Genomic DNA, 23,792 nt, shown 5'->3' on the forward strand with positions numbered 1-23,792 from the left:
TAGACCTCTCAGCCTGACTGACATTGATCCCGGGCAAAATAATGGAGGGGTTGAGATGGGACTTGAATTAAAAGAGCATAATATAATGCCATGCAACAGGGGTTTACAGAAAATAAATCTTGTCAAACTAACTCGATATCTTTTTTTGATGAAATTGTAAGTGTGGCTGATAGAGGCAGAAGTGTTGTTTTAATATACTTAGACTTCTAGAAGGTGCTTGACTTGCTACTGCATGACATTTTGATTAAGCAACTAGAATGATACAAAATCAACATGAAATGGATTACAGACTGGCCTGCGCTTTTCAGGAGGTCTGACTGGATGATCCCATTGGTCCCTTCTGGCCTTGGAATCTATGGATCTAGAGGCAGTGCAGACTGCACAGCCCTAGAAGCAGCTCCGAGAGGCATTGTGCTCCTGGAGAATGCAGATTCTGCTCCATCTTTTCGGTTCTCCACTCCATGACTGGTCAGCTTTGCTGGTCAGTGTAAAGGGGACAATGGCGCTACTGCCAGGCCTCCTCCCTGCTCCTTTTACAATGGCTAATGGCTGCAGCTGGTTTGCAGGGAGTGCTGTCTGCATAACAGGAGAGCACAGGGGTTGCAGTTGTGGCTGGATCCTGTGCTACGGGTAAAAGCTCCTTATGCACATCTCCTCTTATACAACTTTCACAGGCCAGCCACAATCTTGAGCTTACCCCGAATAACTCTGATTATTACAAACTATAAAAAAGGGATGTATGTATAGTGCCCTGTCTGAAAGGAGCTGTTCATCTCAGTCCAGTGCTTCATTGACAGGGGTCCATCAAAAAACACCCAATATAACTGTACCTTTGTTGGCTGTCTCAGTAGAGACACCAAGCGCTGAGTCAGCCTGCAGACTGACCTAGTCCTGGAGGTTGTCTTGGAGGCCCATGGCCTGGGCAGCGTAGGGGAAGCTTGCTTTATCACTGTCTGTGCAACCTGGTCTCCAGCAGACTTCAGCCTCTAGGGTTGCTAAACTGGAGTCTTCATCAGGGTGAAACTCACCCATTTTTGTTCTTTAGTATTTGACAAGCTAAGCTGGTTACTTTCACTTTGGTTTAATCCCTTTCATTTCCATGTGCTGGCGCCATGCTCTTGTGTTTGCATTTCCAACATCACATGGGAATGGTAACCAAAAATCCTCAGTTTCAAGTTAAAAAAAACAAAACAGTACCTCATATTAATGTTTAGCTCTGCTGTGTAAAGGAGCTCTAAAAAGGGACTCAACTGCTGTCTTTGGGTGAAACTGGCCCCTTTGCAGAAGGCCAGCACAAGGCCTTATATGTCCTTAAGTCAAAATAGGTTTAAGTGGAACTCCAGAGCTGCGTGGGGCTGAATGTCAACCTTTGTCTTCAGAATCATATTGGCTCACTTTAGTGACTAATTAGAATTGCTCTGCAGGGTCAAGAGGGAGAGCTGGATTGAGTCTCTTCTCCTGCAGCAACAGAATTGTTTGCTAAGTTCCAATCACGTACACCTGTGCCAGCTGGCTGGCTGTGGTGTGTGTGTGTGTGGAGGGGGGGGGAGAGAATTTTGCACAGGTGTCACTGTCGATGAGCTAATTTGGCCTGTACTATCCAGACTGCTGCAGAGGAGACACCCCAGCATTAAATGTGCAGTAAAAACGAGTTGCTTTTTACTTCCTAAATGTGGTAAAATTCCATCTGGGATTAATTAGCGTCAATAGACATGAAAGCCTAGTATAGCATTTACAGGGAAACTTCAAAGAAGACCCACAATAGGCCTAACTTCAGCAGGACATCCCCTCTGTCGGACTTTCAGCATGGGAGGGACAACAGTGTGTTTTCTTTCCCCACTTCCAGCCAGTGAAAGAGAGAGCAAAATGGAAACTGTTTCTAGCCCCCAAAGCATAGCTGTTTGTAGCTATAGCAGCAGCTTCAATAGTCCCTGCCTCCTTTTTCTGGGAACTTCTAACAGCAGATGAGGGAAAATCAGAGCACCTGCTGAAAAGCAGACCACACTGGAGGGAGCAAGAGGGAATAGTCTAGCTTCCTGTCTGCTGTTTACATGTACAGGCAGAGTATCTTCCTCCCCTGAGAGGAGATAGAAAGGATACCCACTGCTGCCTTCCATGGGAGTGGGTAAGTATTGCTGGGGAAGGGAAAAAGACAGCTCCAATCAGGGAGTCTGGGCCTAAGTGTCATATGGAACAAAGAGCATGGGGAAGGGGCAGCACATTAGTGGGGCGGGATGGGACATAGTGTTATACACATTCTCTGGTATGTGCATGCATGCAAACGCTTATAATGTATGTATGGGATGTGGTGTTACAGGGGGCTTTCAGGAGGAGAACTGAGCTCATCTGTGTAGCCAGCTTCTTGTTCTGCATGACCAGCTTTTGAGTAAAAATTACTCCATCCAGAGAGGGGGCCCCCCCATTATTTCAGGCCTAAACCATGTGACAATGTTCCTTTCAGCTGCTAATATAAGCTCAAGCTTTGGTGAGCATCACTAGAATTCACAGGGAAAGCATTGGGATCAGAGCTGGAGGAAGCTTTCCAAATTTTGGAATTTCAATGGGGGGAAATTGAACAAGTTCCCTCCCCCCCCCCCAAAAAAAAAAGAAAAAGAAAAAGTTCATTTTGTTTCTAGCCAGCTTTAGAACTAGTAGAAATTTCTGAATTTTGACACCTAAACTTTGAATGGGTCAGGAGAAGGGGAGTGAATTTTTCCATGAAAAAATGTTCTCATTTTTCAACAACCTTTACTCTGGTTAGAGGGGGATTGTCCCACTCAGCAGTCCTAGAACTGATATCGAGTCTTTCCTTATTTCTTCCACCCCATGGAATTAATTTCTTTAATATAAATTTTCAGACAAAAAGCTATGTTAAGATGGAGTTTAAATTTTCAGAGTACATATCAGTAATTTAAGGATAAAAGAACACTACAGGGATGTTATAATTATCCCCCCAACAAAACCTGTTAAACCCTGGAAATTCAGAGTTAGAGTTACACTTAAAGAAATCCAAACACGATAAGGTAAGAAATGCACAATTAAAGCACCCAAACAACCCTAATTCTGCCCTGTCGTGACATCATACAATAACCACCCCAATCTGAGTAACGGGGCACTTGCTCCCTGTAAAAGCACTGTGGCATTGATCTTTGTCCAAATGTATCATGATGCCTTTGTCATTAAGTCTGTGGGAGAACCTCTGGTTTCTCATAATCAGCTAGTTAATGTGCTTGGGCTCTATAGGGCATCCTGTCTTGTCCTTGGCAAGGAAGGACATGGGGCTGCAGGGGGAATGTGGGGGTACAAGAGGGCTCTTCAAGGGAGAGCAGATCATTAGTAACTTTTTCAGAACACTGTCATTACACAAGGCAACTTGCAAAATTTCATGTCTCAGGTGAACTTCAAAGGCGATTGCTTAAAAAATAAGGCTGGTTTAAAACTGATGAGCTTGATTCACTCCTGCAGTGCCGGTGGTGCAATTTGTTCTCTATTCTCCACCAGTGGGGGCAGCTGTGCTGGGGAGGGTATCACCACGTCAGGAAGGCAAATTGTGGTGCCACCTCTGCCTTGCGCTGCGGGTTTCATAAAGAAAGGATGAGCTAGCCTGGGATCAGGACATCCAGGTTCAATTTCCTGCTCTGCTATTGACTTTCTGTGTGAGGTTGGGCAAGATCGTTATAACAACATTACTATGATACAGCCAGCAAGGGCACTCCTGGTAAACAATTTTCTGTACCTGATTTTTTGTTATCATGAAAATTTGTAGCATGAGGCTTTATGGATTCTAATGTGCTTGCTAAATTAATATAACCTCTACTGTTGAAGCACTTCTGTTTTCTTTTAATCTGTCATTGCTGCCTATGGCCCAGTGATCTTTGCACCTTGTTACCGGTGATGGGAAAGAGGTGAGGGTGTGTTAGTCTCCACAAGCATGAGTTTATAGCAGACTTGGAACCCTCCTGCATGGCAAATTACCACCACTTTTGTTCAGGTCAAGTATTTTGCAAAAGCAAGGAGCCTATTAACATATTTACTGAAAGGCAGAGAGTCATATTATAGAATTTCACCTAGGACACAACATGATGCATGAATATAATTATTTCCCCTCTCCTCCCAAAACATTAATAATCCCCTTCACTTGCCCCAAACAAATAAAAAGGGACCTTGATAATAAGTCAGTGTGTAAATATACATTTGAAATAAGCATTTAAAAGGGTCTGAACCAGAGAGTCCCTCAATGCCAACTGGCATAGGGCACAACATATAACTCACATCAGGCCTGATGCACTCATTGCAACAACACACTGTTGTCATCATCTGTATCTAAAAGGGATCAAGTAAGATATCACATGCAAACCGGTAACATGCTGATCATTAATATTATTGTGTGATGTATGTGTGGGAGGAGTATAAAGAATTATAAGTGTGTGCTGGAAATATGTTCTTAAAGGGTGTTTTGCAAGCAGTGCATAAGATCAGCCTGTGTTAAACAAAATAATGTTGTCTTTCCTGTTTTTCCTGTGTCGCCAATGTAAGTTGAGCCAGGTAATATCTTGGAGGACAATGAAATTGTACATCTACATCTGAGGTAAACAAAGCTATCAAGCTAAATGAGCCTGGCTGGGGGGGCTAGACCACTTAATGCTCATGGAAGGGGATGGAGCCTGCAACGCCCGCCCGCCCCCCCCCCCCCCCCAACACACACAAAGCCTTCCTGGCTCTTGAAACAAAGACAATAGACTTTGGGATATATAAGCAGAAAGAGAGAGCCATTTTAGTATCCATCACCTAGGGGACAAAGAGTGAGCAGTGCCCCGTGAGCTCATGAAAAGTGGACCCTCTTGGCCTGAAAACTCAGTAGCTGGAACTGACTCTAGGTGATAAACCTGCTTAAATGAAGATTGTAATGCTGAAGCTAAGTTTTAGTCGCTAGAAAGCGTGTTCTGATTTGTTTTACTTGCACCCACAGCTGTCTCTTCTCTTTTTGCTAATTATCACTTAAATATCTGTTCTTTGTTAGCAAACGTGTTTTGTTACAAAACCATCTCAGTGCTGTGTATTAAACTGAAGGGTGGAATCCTCAGCTAAACTAACAGGCTGGTGTGTGCGCTGTCTCTGGAGGCAGCATGCTTATCAGTGAGAGGTCACTGCAAGGGAGACATGGGACGGGAAGGGCTGTTAGTGTCACTCTGTAAGGAGTAACCATGCTGGTGGCAGCCAGGGTGAGGCCACTGTGCTGTGAGCACGGTGCTGGTGTCAGGGCCCAGCCAAAGCTGCACAGCACCGAGGGTTACAAGGCAAGCGGTGAGCCAACCCTTTGCTGGACTGGGTGAAACCCCAAAGCATCACAAGGGGTGCTGGAGTGGTATTGCAGAACAATCAGTGACTCGGAGCTGTGCTGAATACTAATAGGAAGAACAGTCCTTTCTACTTTGTTGTTGCGGTTTGTCTGTAAACCGAAGGAGGGGGTAGGTGGAAGAAAATGTTATAGCAAATCATGGTTAGCCCATGGCAGAAGCTGAATGAGCAGCTTTCAAGCAGATCATCTGTTGCTGTAAACCAGGCAACAGATCAGTGTGAAATGTTAATCCCATTTCAGACGATCAGCACACGGGCAAGCTCATTTTGTTTAGAAAGGGGCGAGGGGGTGATGGTGAAGAGAATAGTTGAGACTGGAACGGTTTTGTACCACAAGATAGAAAGCTATTTTGCTTCTAAAACTGTGATGCATGATCACAGTCTGTTTGATTAGAGTGTGCCATAGGTACATGACTCTTTCAGTCCCTTTCAAGATGGGATTATACCAGGCACTGGTCATAGTCCACTAAAGTGAAAGTTGTGTAACTGCTTCCGTACTAACCCCTGGACTTCAGTAATGTATAACTTCACTTCTGGGGCTGAAATTGTCTAGGCTTGGTTTCCGCAAGGTGAAATTTTATGATTGGAAAGTCTTTTTGAAAATCAATTGTGCAAGCTTAGTATATTTTGCTCATGCTTTGTTGCTAAACTCATGTAAAGTGCAGTTAAATTTGATCATGTTATATCTGTTATGTATGGCTAAAATGGCAACACACTGTGACCAAAAGCACTCCTGTATTCACACCCTACACCAATGGAGGGCAACCTGCGGCCTGTAGGCCGCATGTGGCCCATCAGGGTAATCTGATTGCAGGCCACAAGACATTTTGCTGATGTTGACTATCCGCAGGCACGGCCCCCTGCAGCTCCCCAGTAGCCGCAGTTCACCGTTTCCGGCCAATTGGAGCTGCGGAAGGTGGTGGCTGCCACTTCCTGCAGCTCCCATTGGCCGGGAACGGCAAACCGCAGCCACTGGGAGCTGCAGGGGGCTGTGCCTGCGGATTGTCAATGTCAGCAAAATGTCTTGTGGCCTGCAATCAGATTACCCTGATGGGCTGCATGCGGGCCGCAGGTTGCCCAACACTGCCCTACACACTACTGTAATAATCTTTGTGCAAAATATGCCTTCTGAGGTATCATTTGAAAACTGATAACTGCTGGTCAGTAATATCATGGTGAAATGTATGTGTTAACATTATATGTAAAGTTATGAAATCCCCCTGTACAATGTTCTTAGCACATGTTCAAAACCCTGCAGCTCTGTTCAGGCAGAAGTATCCTGAACAAAGAAATGTGTATTTACCTCACTTTACATGTAATTAGTGAACGGGGTCCCTGAGACTGCAAGGAGAGGAGACGCACACAATTATTTCATCCCCTGAATTACTCCAAAGTGGCCTAGACCTCTTTCCAAACACTTCAGGGAAATGCAAAGCTTGGTAAAAGAGTGTCAACCTTCTCTGTCAACACACCTCATCTCTGGGAGCCAAGAATGTTCTGAGTTCTCTTCCTACCTTTCTACTGACTGCTTCTGATAATTCAATGTACTTCATAACTCTTACTCAGTGGAGCATCAGACTACTCCCATAGGAAAGAAGCAAACTTATTCCCATTATACAGATGAGGTAATCGAGGCCTCGGGTGGTGGATGCAAATGTTTTCAAAAGCTTGCATAGGCAGGAATAGTTTGTTGCACGTTCTAAGTTGGCTTCAGCTCATGACTCCAGAGGTGGAGTAAGGGCTCTTTTGGTGCTGTGCAGACAGAAACTTCCATTCTATGGGTGTGTTAATAAAACGTTAAGCTTCGTGTCAGAGCTGTATATTTAAATGTAGCTCTTAGCTCTGTTTAGCTGTTTAATGTTTGTTTAGAGAAGGGCTGACTAGTATTTGTGGTTTGGAATTGCATCTAGTAACCTTTACCCCAAGTCAGCAAAAGGAGAAGATTGTACCCAATAAACCTGCCCTAATATAGCTCTTAGGAGACCGACAGAGGTTAGTTATACCAGTTGCTTGGTTAAGGGGATGTTACAGATTTGAGAGGTGGGTTCAAGGCCATCTCTATTTACAGCATAAGAGGAAAGGGGGACGATTTAAATGTTACAACATACTCAAAAGGAAAGAGAGAGGAGTACTGTTTTTATAGTTTCTATCATATATGGATGGAAAAGGAATTAACATCACTAATACCAGGCAGATTAGCAATGGGCTTAAAGCTTTCTATGAAGAATATTGTAGTTGAAGCAGAACAGAGCTGCTAATTTGGAATGTCTTAATGGCTTACAGATGCCCATTTTAAAGCTTGAGGATAATCTTTTGCTCTAAGCTGTGACTGCATTGTGGAGGGAAAAGCTGTGCTATGAATGTCAGTTGGTAAGAGTCCTGGACCTCATGAAACACACATGCTCCTTGTGCTCTCATTTTAAAGGAGAGAGGGGCTCTGGAGCTGGTGAAAACCTGCAGGAATTCTGTTGCTTTTCTGTCATGTGGTTTACTTGTTATCAGTGGGTCAGTCAGTTTGGACTCAAGTTCAAACAAGCCATGGAGAATTTCTCACAAGGAGTCCTGTCTTTGTTCCAGTAGTCCGTACAGGCCCGAGTGCACACCTTTGCCTCCTAAATGTAGGATGCTCTATGCAGCTGCACCAAAGCCACAGGAACTTATCAAATTAATTTAGCTCAGAGCACTAATAGAAGAACTGACAATATTTCCAAAGAATTAACCCCTCCTCTCAGTAAGGATACCACCCTACAAAGAGGTTTCGGTGGCTGTTAAGGATTCTCAGCAACTTGCAGGAGGTATTCAGCACTTCATGTGATCAGACCTCAACTAAAGAAACTCAGTGTATGTTTTAAGGCATTTACTTGCTTGCTGTTGTAGAATCTAATGCCGGAAGTGCCAGCTTCATTTCACTGTCACTAGAGCACAGGCAAAGGAAGGAAAACGACATCTGAATATGCAAGTGTTGCCTTGGCCTGTTTGCCACTTGTTGATCAATCCGATCTGTAGCAGCTTTACAGGAACACACATGAGCCAAAGCAATTAATAGGAAAATGTAAGGACGGCTGGAAATGTGAGAGTCACAATAAAAACTAAAGCATGGAAAAACCAGCATCAAAATTCTCTCTCTGCCATCTCTCAGGCTGGCAGACAGCCCAAGCTGCAAGTCATTCCCACAAAGACCCATTTGAAAATGGAGTTAAACTTTTTTTTTTTTTAAATCATTCAGGGCTGAGCCTATTGTGACCTCTTCATTTAAAGTCTCTGATTAGTTGTATCCGAAGAGTTAGAATGTAGGTGAGACATAGAAGTGAAAAACCTCAGCCAGGCAGTTTTTGTTTCTTGTCAGTACAGAGCTTCTTCGGCATGGTTGCTCCTTGGACGTGTTATTGATGATGAATAAGAATGGACTGCTCAGAGATTAACACAGATGGTTGTAGCCTCAAGACTTGACAAGCTGTAACCAAAAGAGAAAATCCTCTATCTTCAAAGGGAGGGCAAGGAACCTTATACAACAGGATTCTGTACAGTTCAATTACAGTGAAAGTGGAATGTTACAGTTGTGGAGTGGAGAGCTGAATGGGTTGTGTTCTGAAAGGGCATGTTTTATAGCTAGCTTACAGCTACCAGCATTTTAAAGTGCCTCAGCTGCAGCTGAACACAGGCTAACTCCATTTGCTGTCCCCCCCCGCCCTTTTCTGACAAAGAACCTTCCAGCTCCAACAGTCCCTGGGAGGGAGGCTGTGTGGGTCAGTGGATAGGCCACTGGACCAGGAGTCATAGTACTGCTAACATCAAACTTCCAAAAAAATCATGAGTCATGCCCCAAAAAATCGGGAGATAAAAAGAATCCAAAATTTTTTTTTCCTTCTGGTTTCTGTGCCTTTAGGGTGCACTTGGGTTGCACTCTCAAGCTTTTTCTCTACAACCACCAGGGCTAACCCCAGGCTTTAAAAAAAAATAAAAACTGCCATTCACTCACATAATAGCTTGTCTACAGGAGATTGGGCTTTAAGTGACATCAAATATCACAAGCCTTATGCTAAAATCACAAGAGTGGGCAAAATTGGAGAAGACCTTGTTTCTGTTGCACTGATGTGCTGGGTGATTGTGTGCAAGTCACTTAACCTCTCTGGGACTCCATTTACCAATTCATAAAACGAGCGTAATCTGTGCAGTGGTGATACTTATAGAATCATAGAAATGTAGGGCTGGAAGAGACCTCATGAGGTCATGTAATTCATCCCTGTGTGTTGAGGAAGAATTAAGTACATCTAGACTATCCCTGACAGGAGTTTGTCCAACTTGTGCTTTAAAAACCTCCAGTGATGGGGATTCTACAACAGAGGGATTGGAACTCAGGTTTGTGGAGCCTGGGGCAGCTGACATTCCCACATCACCACTGGCAGGTCATGCAGAAATGTATCCAAGGAGCACTGTGGAGATTAGGCACATTGAGATGTACTGCCCAAAGGGTCCAGAGTAACAGCATCCTGTGCCTTCTGATTGGCCCATGCGCACTATTTAACCCTGGAGTGTGCCCCAGGAAGTTGTCTGGGCAACCATGCAGATTTCTGGCTTGCTGTGATTCCAGACCTCACCTTGCTTGCTGATTTCCAGTCTTTGACCCCAGCCTGATTCTGAGCCTGAATCTTGCCTCCTGATTCCAGCCTGGTAACTACCTCTGATCTCCATTCTCTGACACCAGCTGACTCCACTCCTGACTCTTGTATATTGATCCTGGCTCTCACCAGTACTCTGATCCCTGCTCACTGATTACTGCCTCACAACCATCCTTGACTTGCTGACACCAGTCCAGCTGTGACCACTAAGCCAAACCTCCTATGCCCCAGTCCCCCAGAGAGGCACAACTGACCCCACCTTGTTCTATGTTGGTTCTTTCCAGACTGACTGATAGGCTTTTCTGCAGAGCCCCCTAGCCCGCAAGCAGAACTGGACCCCTTAATCCCCCCCCTCCCCCAAGCTTAAAGGGATAGCTTGCAATTCCAACACAGTCCAAAATACTTATAATTTTTGCTCTCTTCTGGACTCTCTCTAGTTTGTTCACATCTTTCTTAAAGTGCGGTGCCCAAAAAAGTACTCTAGCTAAGACCTCACTAGTGCCAAGTAGACTGGAACAATTGACTCCCATGTCTTATGTACAACACTCCTGTTAATACAGCCTGGCATGTTTGTTTGTTTTTCACAACAGCATTACACTGCTGACTCGTTCAATTTGTGACCCACTATAACCCTCAGATCCCTTTCTGCGGTGCCAATTATTCCCCATTTTGTGTTTGTGCATTTCACTTTTCTTTGCTGAGCATAGTACTTTGCACTTGTCGTCATTAAATTTCATCTTACTGATTTCAGACCAATTGTCTAATTCATCAAGATCATTTTGAATTCCAATCCTGTCCTCCAAAGTGCTAGCAACCCCCCCAAGCTTTGGTGTCATCTGCAAATTTTATAAGCATACCCTCCACTCTATTGTCCCAGCTATCTCCTTTGTAAAGTGCTTTGAAAGCAATTAACTTTCTCTCTTAAAGAGATGTTCATACAAATGCAAACATCTTTCACTACCATTTCAGCTAGGCTGGGCAGAGTAATGAACGCTGATCAAAGAGGGAACTGCGTTGCGCCTCCATATCACCCCCTTAACAGTAATTTCATGAGTGTGGGAATGAAGCCTTTGAAAAGTTTTGGAAGTACTTGCACCTCTGCCTACAGAAAAAGGAGCGAGGAGTTTTCTTCTAAAGAGCCATAGATGTGAAAGCCTGTCTTTCAAAGATTTTTTTCTTTGGTGGAATAACTTCATGACAAATTCCTTGGTGAATTGGAGTTCAAGCTATCCTGATCTCCTGGGAAAAACCTGATAGAACTTAAACGTAAATTTTTTTCTAGAGTGTTTGGTTTTTTAACCGTCTCAGAATGCAATAGAAAAATGGTACCCCTGCTATAGAACTTAATGGGATGGGTTTTTTTTAAAGGGGGGAGGAGAGGAACCTCAGCATTCCCTATCAAATTCTATAGGTAGGTAGAACAATTTGTGTGAACTGTACTAAACTTCCACAGAACAACGTTGTTTTTGTCCCCTGCTAAATTCTAGAGGACTCGTCCACAAGAGTAATTCTGATGGGGTTTATATTAGATTTTTTCTTTAATAGCTTTATATTCTAATAAGTATTGCTAACATTCATGCTGCCCCATGGCTGATAGCAATGGTTGAAGCTCTAGTGTAGACAAGGTGTCAGCAACTGGCTCTGTTAAAACCTGGATCAGTGCAGGTCTGCATCTTACTGTGGTTAAAATGCTGGCAGCCCCCAGTGATATGTCTACAGTAGAACTTCCACTTGTTGATACCACCTATGGAGCTACACGAATGATACTAAAGGTGGAAAGTTTTCAGAAAAAAAATCTAGTGTAGACAAGTCCTGTGGCCTTCTCCCCACAAGACAGGAGGCAGATGTTATGGGTTGATTACAGGAGTGAGTGGTTTAGGTTATGTGGCCTGTGATCATAATGATCATAATGGTCCCTTCTGGCCTTAAAGTCTGAGTCTAATCCCTGTGCTGGGATCTATTCATAGTCATGCTTCAAAACTCACAGTATGTTACTGGTCTCTAATAGATTTACAGATTTAGGAGGCATGACAGCTACATAGTGGTCAGTTTAAGACCTCCATTGATACCATTAACATCTTGTTGTGAAGCTGGACATGAAACTTATTTTAAGAAACAGTTTGAATAAACCCAGATAGCCATTGTAAGAAAAAATTAATGGTTAAACAATAGAGAAGAACTTTTATCTTATTTCAAAAGATCAGTTCTGCAAAGTGTCTGAATATCAAGCGATGGACTGAAAAGCAGAAGTGGTGGTTGAACTTCTTGCAGTCAGTGCAATCAAAGGAAAAGAGATGAAATGTCTATACATCTCAGGAGAATGCTTGTAAAAGCAAATATGTACTAGCAGACACAATCAATTACATTCTGTAAGGGGAGAAGCAACTCAGAGAAATTCACAGTAAAAAGGGTGAAATTAGCCAGCATAACTACTGATGGCACCAACAGCTTCCACCATAACCTATCTTAGATAAGGCCAGAGGATGAGGGAATGGGGTCACTCAGGTGGGGTCACAAGCCCCTTCTATCACTGTTCTCCCTACTTAAGATCAGCCTCAGAATGCCTAAGGCATTTCTAAGGCACTTATTGCCCTATCACATGTCGGTGTAACGTATTCTAAAGGCAATGGCTCACATCTCTATCTTTCTGAAATGCTTCTTATCAGCTTTCATTCCACATAAACGTACAACTGATCTATGTATTAGTGCTTATTGACGAGTGGGTAGATTAAAACACCTGCTTTTCTAAACCTCCATGAATTATATGATGTCCTGATAACAATAAGAACATAGCATTTATCAAAGATTAGATTATCTATAAAGAGCTATAGAACAAATCCCAAAACAAAACACTTCATGCTTATGCATTTTGCTTAAAGCAATGAGGAGGTGCTGTGATGTAACATCTTGGGAATGCTTCCCCTCTGACACTGATTTTTACACCTATGGAATACTATTGACCTGGATGGGATTACTTCTCACTTACATCAGCATAGATCAGAATAGAACTGGGCTCCTTGTTTCTAAAGGCATCCTGGGTCGCAGGTGAAAGTAATACACACAGTCGTGTCTTTTCAGCAGTTCTAGCAGTAGAATGTTAAGAAAACTTGCCTATAATTTTAAGGTCTGTAGACAACAGGCATGTAAATCCTCCATAAAACAGCAACTCTGAAAGGTCTGTTGGAGACAATTCCAGCTGTACTCAGCACAGAATCAGATGCAAGGGACAAGGAAACTCATGCCAGGTTAACTTCTCCCCAGTCCTGTAGCTGGCTGTGGTTGTGGATTTGCCCCTGGTGCAAGAGCATCCTCACTTGTTCTTCTGTTCATGGGTAGAACACTACTATAACTGTCCATGGCCCTAAGGGGACAGGAACTGTGCCAGCAGCTGGTTATTTTGAAAACTCTTTTTCCCTAGCTATGCTGAGGGTGGGGACTGGGGGGACATAATAGTCACTACATTAGACCTATGCCACTGGAGAGTCCCCTATACAGGGAATGTTCAGTTAGTTGGTAAAGCTAGCTTTTGGGTGCTTACCCAGGAGTGGGGGGGGGGAGGGGGCAGAGTCTGGTCCCAAGGTCTCCAGAGTAAACACCCACGTTCTATGCACTGTGAAATCCAGGTTGCTCCTGTTCTGTTTTTCACAAGCTCTTGTGGAAGTGAGTAAAGAGTCAGCTAGCATAGTCCAACAGAATGCTCTTCAGCCTTGGAGAGCAGGCTGAGAGTTTTAGGCCAGTTTAGGTATTGTATTCCTCTAGCATCAAAGGCTGCACATTCCACTTGCCCACAAAATACTGTAAGATGGGAATTCGTGAGGCCTATGGTACCCAGGGGCATAATGTGCTGTCCTGGTAGAGGGAAAGCCAACCTGTCTTTTCCAACATCCTTAATGCAGTTGGAAAAGAATAATTCAGCCTCTTCCCTTCATGGGCTCAGAGACCTGTATCCCACCCTCCATCACTTTTCAAGCTAAGTGGCGTCTCTGGGTCACAAACTACAACTTCCTTGGTATTAGCATAGACAAACATCAATTAATTTCACTAAACATTCACATTTTGGCCTCCAGCAGCTTTAAGCTAAAACTTTCCATTTTCCTATCCAGGGACACAGTGGGGATCTGAATAGAACTCAATTTTCCATTAAAGGCCACAGCCTTTGGTTTTTAAAATAAATCGGACAATGCTAGATGGGTGGGGCCCACAGCTCTGGAAGCACTAAATTAAAAAGGCTGACTGGAACGACTCCCTACGTAGCGCCATGTCCTCTCTGTTTATCTCTAGGTTACTGAAAAAGAAAACAAAGGACAAGTGCTTAAAAAGTAGTTCTAAGGGGAAAAAATGATTGACATAGAATGAAGCAGTAAACAAGGCCTGATCATTTTTGATCCATCCACATGACTCTAGTTTAATTCTGATACCCAGTCTCAGGGATTTCAGTGGGAGGTCAGCACCTTGTTGTTTCAGGCCGTATGAGTTGAACTGCTACTTTCTTCAAATAGAAAGTGTTTTTCTCTCCCTCTGTAGGGCTCATGTCTTTGTCATCCTTTGGGTAAGGATCTCTCAAGGCAGCTTGGAGAAAAGGTGGATTCCTGCCAGAGTCGATTAGGGTTTGGTTTACACTTAGCTATGCTGGTATAGTCCCTGTAGCATAGATGTGGTTTATGTTAAGATTTCAAAGCACGCTAGGGGATTTAGACATCAGTTCCATTCATTTCAGTTGAAGAATTGTGTCTAAATCCCCTAGAACTCTTTGACAAATTCAGACTAGAAATAAGGTGCAAAATCTTAACAGTGAGGTTGATTAATCACTGGAACAACTTTCCTAGGGTTGTGATGGATTCTCAGTCACTTGAAATCTTTAAATCAAGAAAGACTGTGTGTCTTTCTAAAAGATACGTTCTAGCTGAACCAGAATTTATAGGATTGTTGCAGGAAGTTCTGTGTGCCATTATTTTATGGCCCGTGTTATGCAGGAGGTCAAACCAGATGACAATCATGGCTCAGTGTATGAATATGTGAATTATTCTGAAGTTCAGAGCAGGAAGCTAAATTGGTGTTGATTTTACTTCAGTAATCTGTTAAACAGAGTCGGCTTGTCTCTTTGACTGGCCCATAGATGGAGCAAAGAAAGAGGGTCTGGAAGTACAGAGGCTTGACCTTTTCTCCTACCTCTGAAAGAGGTCTGGTCTACACTTAAAATTTAGGTTTACATAGGCACAGTGCTCTGGGATGTGAAAAATCCACACCTCTGAGTGCTGTAGCTATGCCTGCCTATCTCCTGGTGTAGATGTAGGTTGGTCAAAGGAAGAATGCTTCCATCTACCTAGCTACCCTCACTCAGGCAGGTAATGTTTCTACAGCAATGGAAAAATCCCTTCTAATGCTGTTGGCTGCATCCATGCTATGGTGCCTGACATATGACCTGAAAAAGAGATGGCCATGCATGGGAGATGATTTCTTGAAATTTTGGGAAAGGGTGACTTTGAAGAACTTTTTCTCCCTTTCCCCATAACTATATGTATGGGGACAGTACCAGTCAGAAATGTGACTTGTTTAGAAGGAGGGGACAATTCGTTATATGCCAGCGTCCCCAAACACAGGAGAGCACATATCATGGTGGAATCACTTATGTTTCTGGAAATTAACAGGTATGGCCTGCAAACTGGCTAGCTAAGATTCTATGACATATCAAAAGACTGGTACAACTTAGTCCCTGCAATAGATGTAACTCCTGGCATTTGTGCAGGTGGAATGCTGTTTGACAAGGGGGAGATACAGTCTGCCGACACCTTTGCATCACAGATCCAAACTGGTACTGACTATCTTCTCCAATGGAGAGCAAGGGCTGTGTATGGCGATTAGGCACTACTAATACCTAGCTATAAGGTAATGTACTGTTAACCCTGGAGCGTGATATTCTTCACAGAAAAGTGAAGCTCTAGCAGCATTACAAGCTTCTCCACTAATGTGAACAATCCCTGATCTAAAAGGGTCATCATGAGGCAAGAGGATGGTTCGCTCTCCATGCCCAGACACCCCTTGGCCTAGTTTCTCAGCAAAGAATGCCAACTAGTGCCATTCCTGTGTGCACATTTTTATATGGCCACCTGTCCACTGGGAAATGGACTGAGACCACCAAAATAATATCAGGTAGACTACTGAACAGCCCAAGATGGTAACAGCTCACTCATAAGAACAATTAAGAAACAAAAGCTTTATATCCAATTACCCATCCCTGAGCCATCAATTCCCCCTTGCTTTTGAGTATTTGAAAAATAGTTTTTTGAACTTTACAGCTATTATGGTTCTACATCAGGGTTTGATTTTTCTGAATTTTTTAAAAAATTAAACAAGCCTGTTTATTACAAATATAAAATCTGAACAGAAAATCCAGAGACTCCTGTTGTTTTCATCTAGAGATATGATTTTGTGAGACATCCTCCCACCAAAGGTTCAGACCATTAATTTCTGCAATTTTTCTACACATGTTCTTCGCACTTAATCTTTCATCCCTTTTAGGTGACTGGTACTTCTAAATTAGTTCATATGGCATTCACCTGTTAATTGAAGTAATATATGTTGCAGTTCTCTCAAATTTTTTTTGGTATAATTATCTTGAATAAATGTAACCAGTGGACAGTGATAGTGACGATGAAATGTTAAGGGAGATTAGAGAGGCTATCAAAATAAAGAACTCAATAATAGTGGGAGATTTCAATTATCCCCATATTGACTGGATACATGTCACCTCAGGTTAAAATGCAGAGACACAATTTCTCAATACTTTAAATGACTGTTTCTTGGAGCAGCTGGTACAGGAACCCACAAGGGGAGAGGCAACTCTTGATCTAGTCCTGAGTGGAGCGCAGGATCTCGACCAAGAGGTAACTATAACAGGACCACTTGGAAATAGTGACCATAATATAATAACATTTAACATTCCTTTGGTGGGAAGAACACCTCAACAGCCCAACACTGTGGCATTTAATTTCAGAAAGGGGAACTATGCAAAAATGAGGAGGTTAGTTAAACACATATTAAAAGGTACAGTGACTAGAATGAAACCCCTGCAAGCTGCATGGACACTTTTCAAAGACACCATAATAGAGGCTCAACGTAAATGTATACCTCAAATTAAAAAAACACAGTAGAAGAACTAAAAAAGAGCCACCATGGCTTAACAACCATGTAAAAGAAGCAGTGAGAGATAAAAAGGCATTTTTAAAAAAGTGGAAGTCAAATCCTAGTGAGGTAAATAGAAAGGAGCATAAACACTGCCAAATTAAATGTAAAAATGTAATAAGAAAAGCCAAGAAGGAATTTGAAGAACAGCTAGCCAAAAACTCAAAAGGCAACAACAAAATGTTTTTTCAGTACATCAGAAGCAGGAAGCTGCTAAACAACCAGAGGGGCCCCTGGACCATCGAGATACAATAGGAACACTTAAAGATGATAAAGTCATCGCAGAGAAACTAAATGAATTCTTTGCTTCAGTCCTCACGGCTGAGGATGTTAAGGAGATTTCCAAACCTGAGCCGTCTTTTGTAGGTGGCAAATCTGAGGAATGGTCACAGATTGAAGTGTCACTAGAGGTGGTTTTGGAATTAATTGAGAAACTTAACAGCAACAAGTCACCGGGACCAGACGGCATTCACCCAAGAGTTCTGAAAGAACTCAAATGTGAAATTGTGGAACTGTTAACAATGGTTTGTAATCTGTCCTTTAAATCAGCTACTGTTCCCAATGACTGGAAGATAGCTACTGTAACGCCAATATTTAAGAAGGGCTCTAGAGGTGATCCTGGCAATTACAGAGCAGTAAGTCTAATGTCAGTACCAGGCAAATTAGTTGAAACAATAGTAAAGAATAAAATTGTCAGACACATAGAAGAACATAAATTGTAGCGCAAAAGTCAACATCGTTCCTGTAAAGGGAGATCATGTCTTACTAATCTATTAGAGTTCTTTGAGGGGGTCAACAAACACGTGGACAAGGGGGATCCAGTGGACATAGTGCACTTAACAGAAAGCCTTTGACAAGGTCCCTCACCAAAGGCTCTTACATAAATTAAATTGTCATGGGCTAAGAGAGAGGATCCTTTCATGGATTGAGAACTGGTTAAAAGACAGGGAACAAAGGGTAGGAATAAATGGTAAATTTTCAGAACGGAGAAGGGTAACTAGTGGTGTTCCCCAAGGGTCAGTCCTTGGACCAATCCTATTCAACTTATTCATAAATGATCTGGAGAAAGGGGTAAACAGTGAGGTGGCAAAGTTTGCAGATGATATTAAACCGCTCAAGATAGTTAAGATCAAAGCAGACTGTGAAGAACTTCAAAAAGATCTCACAAAACTAAGTGACTGAGCAACAAAATGGCAAATGAAATTTAATGTGGATAAATGTAAAGTAATGCACATTGGAAAAAAATAACCCCAACTATACATACAATATGATGGGGGCTAATTTAGCTACAGCTACTCAGGAGAAAGATCTTGGAGTCATCGTGGATAGTTCTCGGAAGACGTCCACGCAGTGTGCAGCGGCAGTCAAAAAAGCAAACCAGATATTAAGAATCATTAAAAAAGGGATAGAGAATAAGACGGATAATATCTTATTGCCCTTATATAAATCCATGGTACGCCCACACCTTGAATACTGTGTACAGATGTGGTCCCCTCATTTCAAAAAAGATTACTGGCTTTAGAAAAGGTTCAGAAAGGGGCAACTAAAATGATTAGGGGTTCGGAACGGGTCCCATATAAGGGGAGATTAAAGAGGCTAGGACTTTTCATCTTGGAAAAGAGGAGACTAAGGGGGGGTATGATAGAGGCATATAAAATCATGAGTGGTGTGGAGAAAGTGAATAAGGAAAAGTTATTTACTTGTTCCCATAATATAAGAACTAGGAGCCACCAAATGAAATTAATGGGCAGCAGGTTTAAAACAAATAAAAGGAAGTTCTTCTTCACTCAGCGCACAGTCAACCTGTGGAACTCCTTGCCTGAGGAGGTTGTGAAGGCTAGGACTATAACAGGGTTTAAAAGAGAACTGGATAAATTCATGGAGGTTAAGTCCATTAATGGCTATTAGCCAGGATGGGTAAGGAATGGTGTCCCTAGCCTCTGTTTGTCAGAGGGTGGAGGTGGATAGTAGGAGAGAGATCACTTGACCATTACCTGTTAGGTTCACTCCCTCTGGGGCACCTGGCATTGGCCACTGTCGGTAGACAGGATACTGGTCTGGATGGGCCTTTGTTCTGACCCAGTATGGCCATTCTCATGTTCTTAACCAGCATACATTAGATCTCAAATGTAGCATTTGATAGTATTTTCCCTGGCCATTCCATAAATATATGCGCGTACTTGTCATGCTGCATGTTTCTGCATGCTGCGTTGTTGCAGTTTACCAGCAATAAAAGAGGAAAGCGGATACTCTGCGCTTAATACTTGTCACTGTAACATGCTGTCAACATTTGAATAGCGGACTCCCACACAAATTCCTCATCCCATAGCCTGTGACAAACTCTGTGGCCCGGAGGGGAAGGGAGGAATGTGTTGCAGAGGAGGAATTTTGGGACTATTCATTTGTATTTCAATTTAAACAAGTATCCTTCTCCTAACCAGAGTGAAGTGGCAACAGGCTTTTTACTTGTTTTGTTCTGTTGTACTTAATACGTGTTCATAACTGACACACAACTTTTGTCCAGGAACATGTGGATAGCATAGCACGGTGTTCGGTTTGTGTAACTGGAAACATGGGTAGGATGGTATGAAGGCTTGTGGAGTGGGCTAGAGGTATCTTCTGGTGGAAATCTTTTTTTAATATCTTTGCCATTTGGTGCAATTAGTCCAGTCCAAAGGTGTTGCCAACCCCCCCCCAGTTTTCGTTCAAGGCTTCTCTTGAAACTGGTCTGCTTGTTCGTAGGATATGACATTTCTACCCTTTTAAAATATCCTTATGTGTGGCGGTTCAATGACAAGACAGAACACAGCTTTTAGCAAGCAAGCAGGCTGGTCTCTGCTAACGGGCTTCCCCCTGTCAGCTTTCCACCTTCCCCTTTATTCTCTCTCTCTCCCCCCGCGCATTACATTCTCCAACAGATAAAAGGAATACACTGGCTTTGTTTAACATTCTTATTTACCAATTTCTATCTACCGCATTCCTTGCTCTCGGGCCTTGAGCCCAGTCCTGAGAGGCTTCCCACGATACATATCATCTTGGCGAGATTCCAAGGTTGATGCCCTTGAAAGGAGCTGTGTGTGCACTACTCCTACACAACACTCCGGGTGTGCCCTGAATGTTGCCAAGCGCATAAACCTTTATGAATCCTACATCCCCTCCTTTTTTGTTTATTTGTGCTCGGCCATCTCATGGTAGCCATCAATTTGCATTTGCAAGCCAATTAACTCCCGGACAGACAAGGTCATAACTCGTGGAGCCTGCCAGGGCGGGTCTCGACAAAGCCTTAACAAAAAGGAATACATTGTACACAGCAGCAGCAAAAAATAAGCTTAAAAAGGTAAAGTGTGATTGGCCTGGCCCCGATTAGCCATGCTAGAGTACTGGGAAGAGAGGTTCGAGTAAGCGGCGAGCATCATCTCATTCCCAATTTCCTCAGGGTGATGACATACTGGAATAAGGCACGTACCTAACAATTCTTCAGCTGCTACAAAATCAAATAAACAAAAGTGGGTAACATTTGCTATTGAAGCCAATCTTTCCCATAGGTTATATGTCATTCGGGCCTGTAACGGAGAAAGCGCTCCCGAATCAACCCCTCCAGGAAATAGCAGGCACAAAAGGCATACAATCAGTACAGAATTAGCAGTAATTTGGGCGAGAATTGCCACAAACAAAGTCTCAAGAGTCTCTGGCTGTTGGTTTGCTGCCAGTCTTCGTTGAGCCGCGGCGACCAATGCTTTTACTGCTCCCCATGTCACGGGCTGGCTTGGGACGCTACGCCTCTTCTGTTTCCGTCCCGCCGTTGTCGACCCGGGAGGCACCGCGGTCTCCTCCAAGGTCAGCTGAAAATCCGGTATGGGGTTCGACAGCCCTGGTGCCACGCCATGCTGTTTCAGTGCCGGTCGCACACACCAGGCCGGAGCCCACAACGGTCCTGCAGGGAGAAACACAGCAGCATATCCCCGACCCCAAGTGATTAAAGGCACTGGGCCCAACCATTGCGGATCGGGCAGCTGATGGTAATAGACACGCGGTCTTTCCATTTGTGAAAATGCCGATCCGCGGGGGTCTGCTGATCTGCGTTCAGCGTTAAATTATTTAAAGTAAACAAAAGGATATGCAATTGTTGCTGAATGTCTCCTAAGATTCGGAGACGCAGCTCCCCTTGTTTTAATTGTTTGTCGAGCAAGATTTTTAGCATGCGATTTGCACGTTCAACAATAGCTTGGCCTGTGGAATTATAAGGGATCCCGTGTTTGAGACGGATGTCCCATTGGGCACAAAAGATGAAAAGTGCTGTGGAGCAATAGGCTGGGGCATTATCCATTTTTATCTGGCTCGGGTGACCCATAACAGCAAAACAGGCTAGCAAATGGTGAATAACTTTGGGAGTGGCTTCCCCACGCTGTGGGGTCGCCCAAAGGAATCCCAAATAGGTATCAATGAAAACATGTAAAAACGAATAGGGGTGGAATTGTGGCACGTGAGTGACGTCCATTTGCCACAGCTGATTCGCTGCGGTACCTCTAGGGTTAACGGCATAAAAAAAGGTAGGGGCAGCAGCGGCACAGTGGGGGCAGGAATGAACAATAGAACGTGCATGATCAGCAGGAATATGAAACTGCCGGGCCAAAACAGAGGCAGACTGATGAAAAAAGGAATGGCTTTCAATGGGGTCAGAAAAAAGGGAATTTACCTGACCACGTAACGCGCGATCGGCGCGCGCATTGCCTTCAATGAGTAGCCCAGGCAGAGGGGTATGACTGCAAATATGAGCAACAAAATAAGGGAAATTACGAGTGGTGATGAAATACTGTAAGGACAAAAACAGGCGAAGAAGGTCCGCATCGACCTGAGGGGTAATGAGGGCAAGGGGTAAATGATCAATTACCTGATAAACATAATGCATGTCCATGATCAAATTAAAGGGACAATCAGCAAAAAATTGAAAGGCCAAAATAACAGCAGCTAATTCCAAGGACTAGTAAAGCTCTCCAAGCGCTGTGCATGCAAATATTGTTGTACAAGTGAATGAAGCGCTTTCAGCTTTTCTAGAGGGAGCGGCCACTGGTCAATCCATACGGGCTCTAAGGATTGCCATACCAATGGTAATGCGGATGGCAAGGTGGGTGAGGGAGGATTTTGGGCCATTATATATTAATATCGAGGGTGGTGTCCAGCTTTGTAAGTAAATCGCGGCCCCAAATACTGAGGTGGACAGGGAGTACAAAAGGGCGGATTGTAGCAAGGGCACAGCCTCCTGGTTTAGAGACCGTGACCCAAGACAAACTTTGGCGCCCGGGTTTGCTACCCCCGATCCCCCACAACTCTTTAGAAGGAACTGTTGGCCAACCGACTGGCCACTCCGGATCACGAATCACCGTAACGTCAGCTCCAGTGTCCACCAGCCCTGTAAAAGGAACATTATTTAAAAGAAGTGTTAACTGAGGTTTCGAGGGGCGGACCGACATTGTTAGAGCAACAAGTGGAGAGGACGTATTGTGAGATGGCGACTGAGACAGCGTTGATCCAAAGCCGTTCCCGCCCCGGGTTCGATCCTCTGCGGCTGGCACCTGATAGGGGACTAAAATCAATTGTGCAATTGACCGTCCACGCGGGAGCGATTGCGGAAGATGGGTCCACACCTGAACCTTAATAACACCGGTGTAATCAGCATCGATGACTCCTGGGATGACAAAAAAACCCTGTTTCCCAGCGTGTGAGCGAGGGAGAACCAGACCCACAAATCCGACAGGGAGAGGTCCCGTCACCTGTGTAGGTATGGCGCAAACCTCCCCTGGCAACTGAAAATCAGCGTCCTCCTGCATAATCAAATCAAGCCCTGCACTTCCAGCAGTCGCCGCCCTCATGGAATCTATGGATTGTAAGGCAGAGGAACAGTTGTCTGAGTGGGAAACACCCCCGTTTGGCCCTGGGTTCGGGGGGGACCCGTCGTGCGGTTTCCCGACCCGCTACGACACTGATTAGCCCAGTGATAGCCCTTCCGACACTTGGGGCACTTCTTTGAGGGGCGGGCGGGCGCCGTCGATGAGCAGCACTCCCGCTGAAAGTGACCCTCCTTACCACAGCGGTAACAACGCTTCCCCTCCTTCCCGGTTTTTCGCAGGGCGGCAGCCAGAACTCCAGCCTTATGTGCTTGGGTTCTGATGTTTTGGCACGCCCGCAGCATGTCCGACAGCTCTAGAATTCCAGAGGCTTGTGCAGCCTGGAGAGCACGGCGGCAATCCTCATTCGCATTTTCAACCGCCATTTTTAACAGGATCTCCTGAGCTGCCGCAGGGTTATCCACCTGTCGGAGGATAGCCTCCTGCAATCTGTTGGTAAAATCCATAAAGGACTCTGATGCACCCTGACGGATACTGGCAAAGCTTTTAGTAGGCCTGCCCGAATCCGGGACCTTCCGGAAAGCATGCTGGGCGCAGGCGGAAATAATGGGGAAGACGGCCTGAGGGAGTTGAGACTGTAGCTGAACAGTAGCAAACTGTCCCTCCCCTGCCAAGTGCTCATAAATGACACCTTGCTCTCTATATACCTGGGCTTGGCGTTCCGCCATCTGCCGATACTCACTAAGCCAAATAACATACTGACTAGGTGTCAGCATCATGCGCAACA

The sequence above is a fragment of the Natator depressus genome, chromosome 2 (genome assembly GCF_965152275.1).
Source record: "Natator depressus isolate rNatDep1 chromosome 2, rNatDep2.hap1, whole genome shotgun sequence".
NCBI classification, from domain to species: Eukaryota; Metazoa; Chordata; order Testudines; family Cheloniidae; genus Natator; species Natator depressus.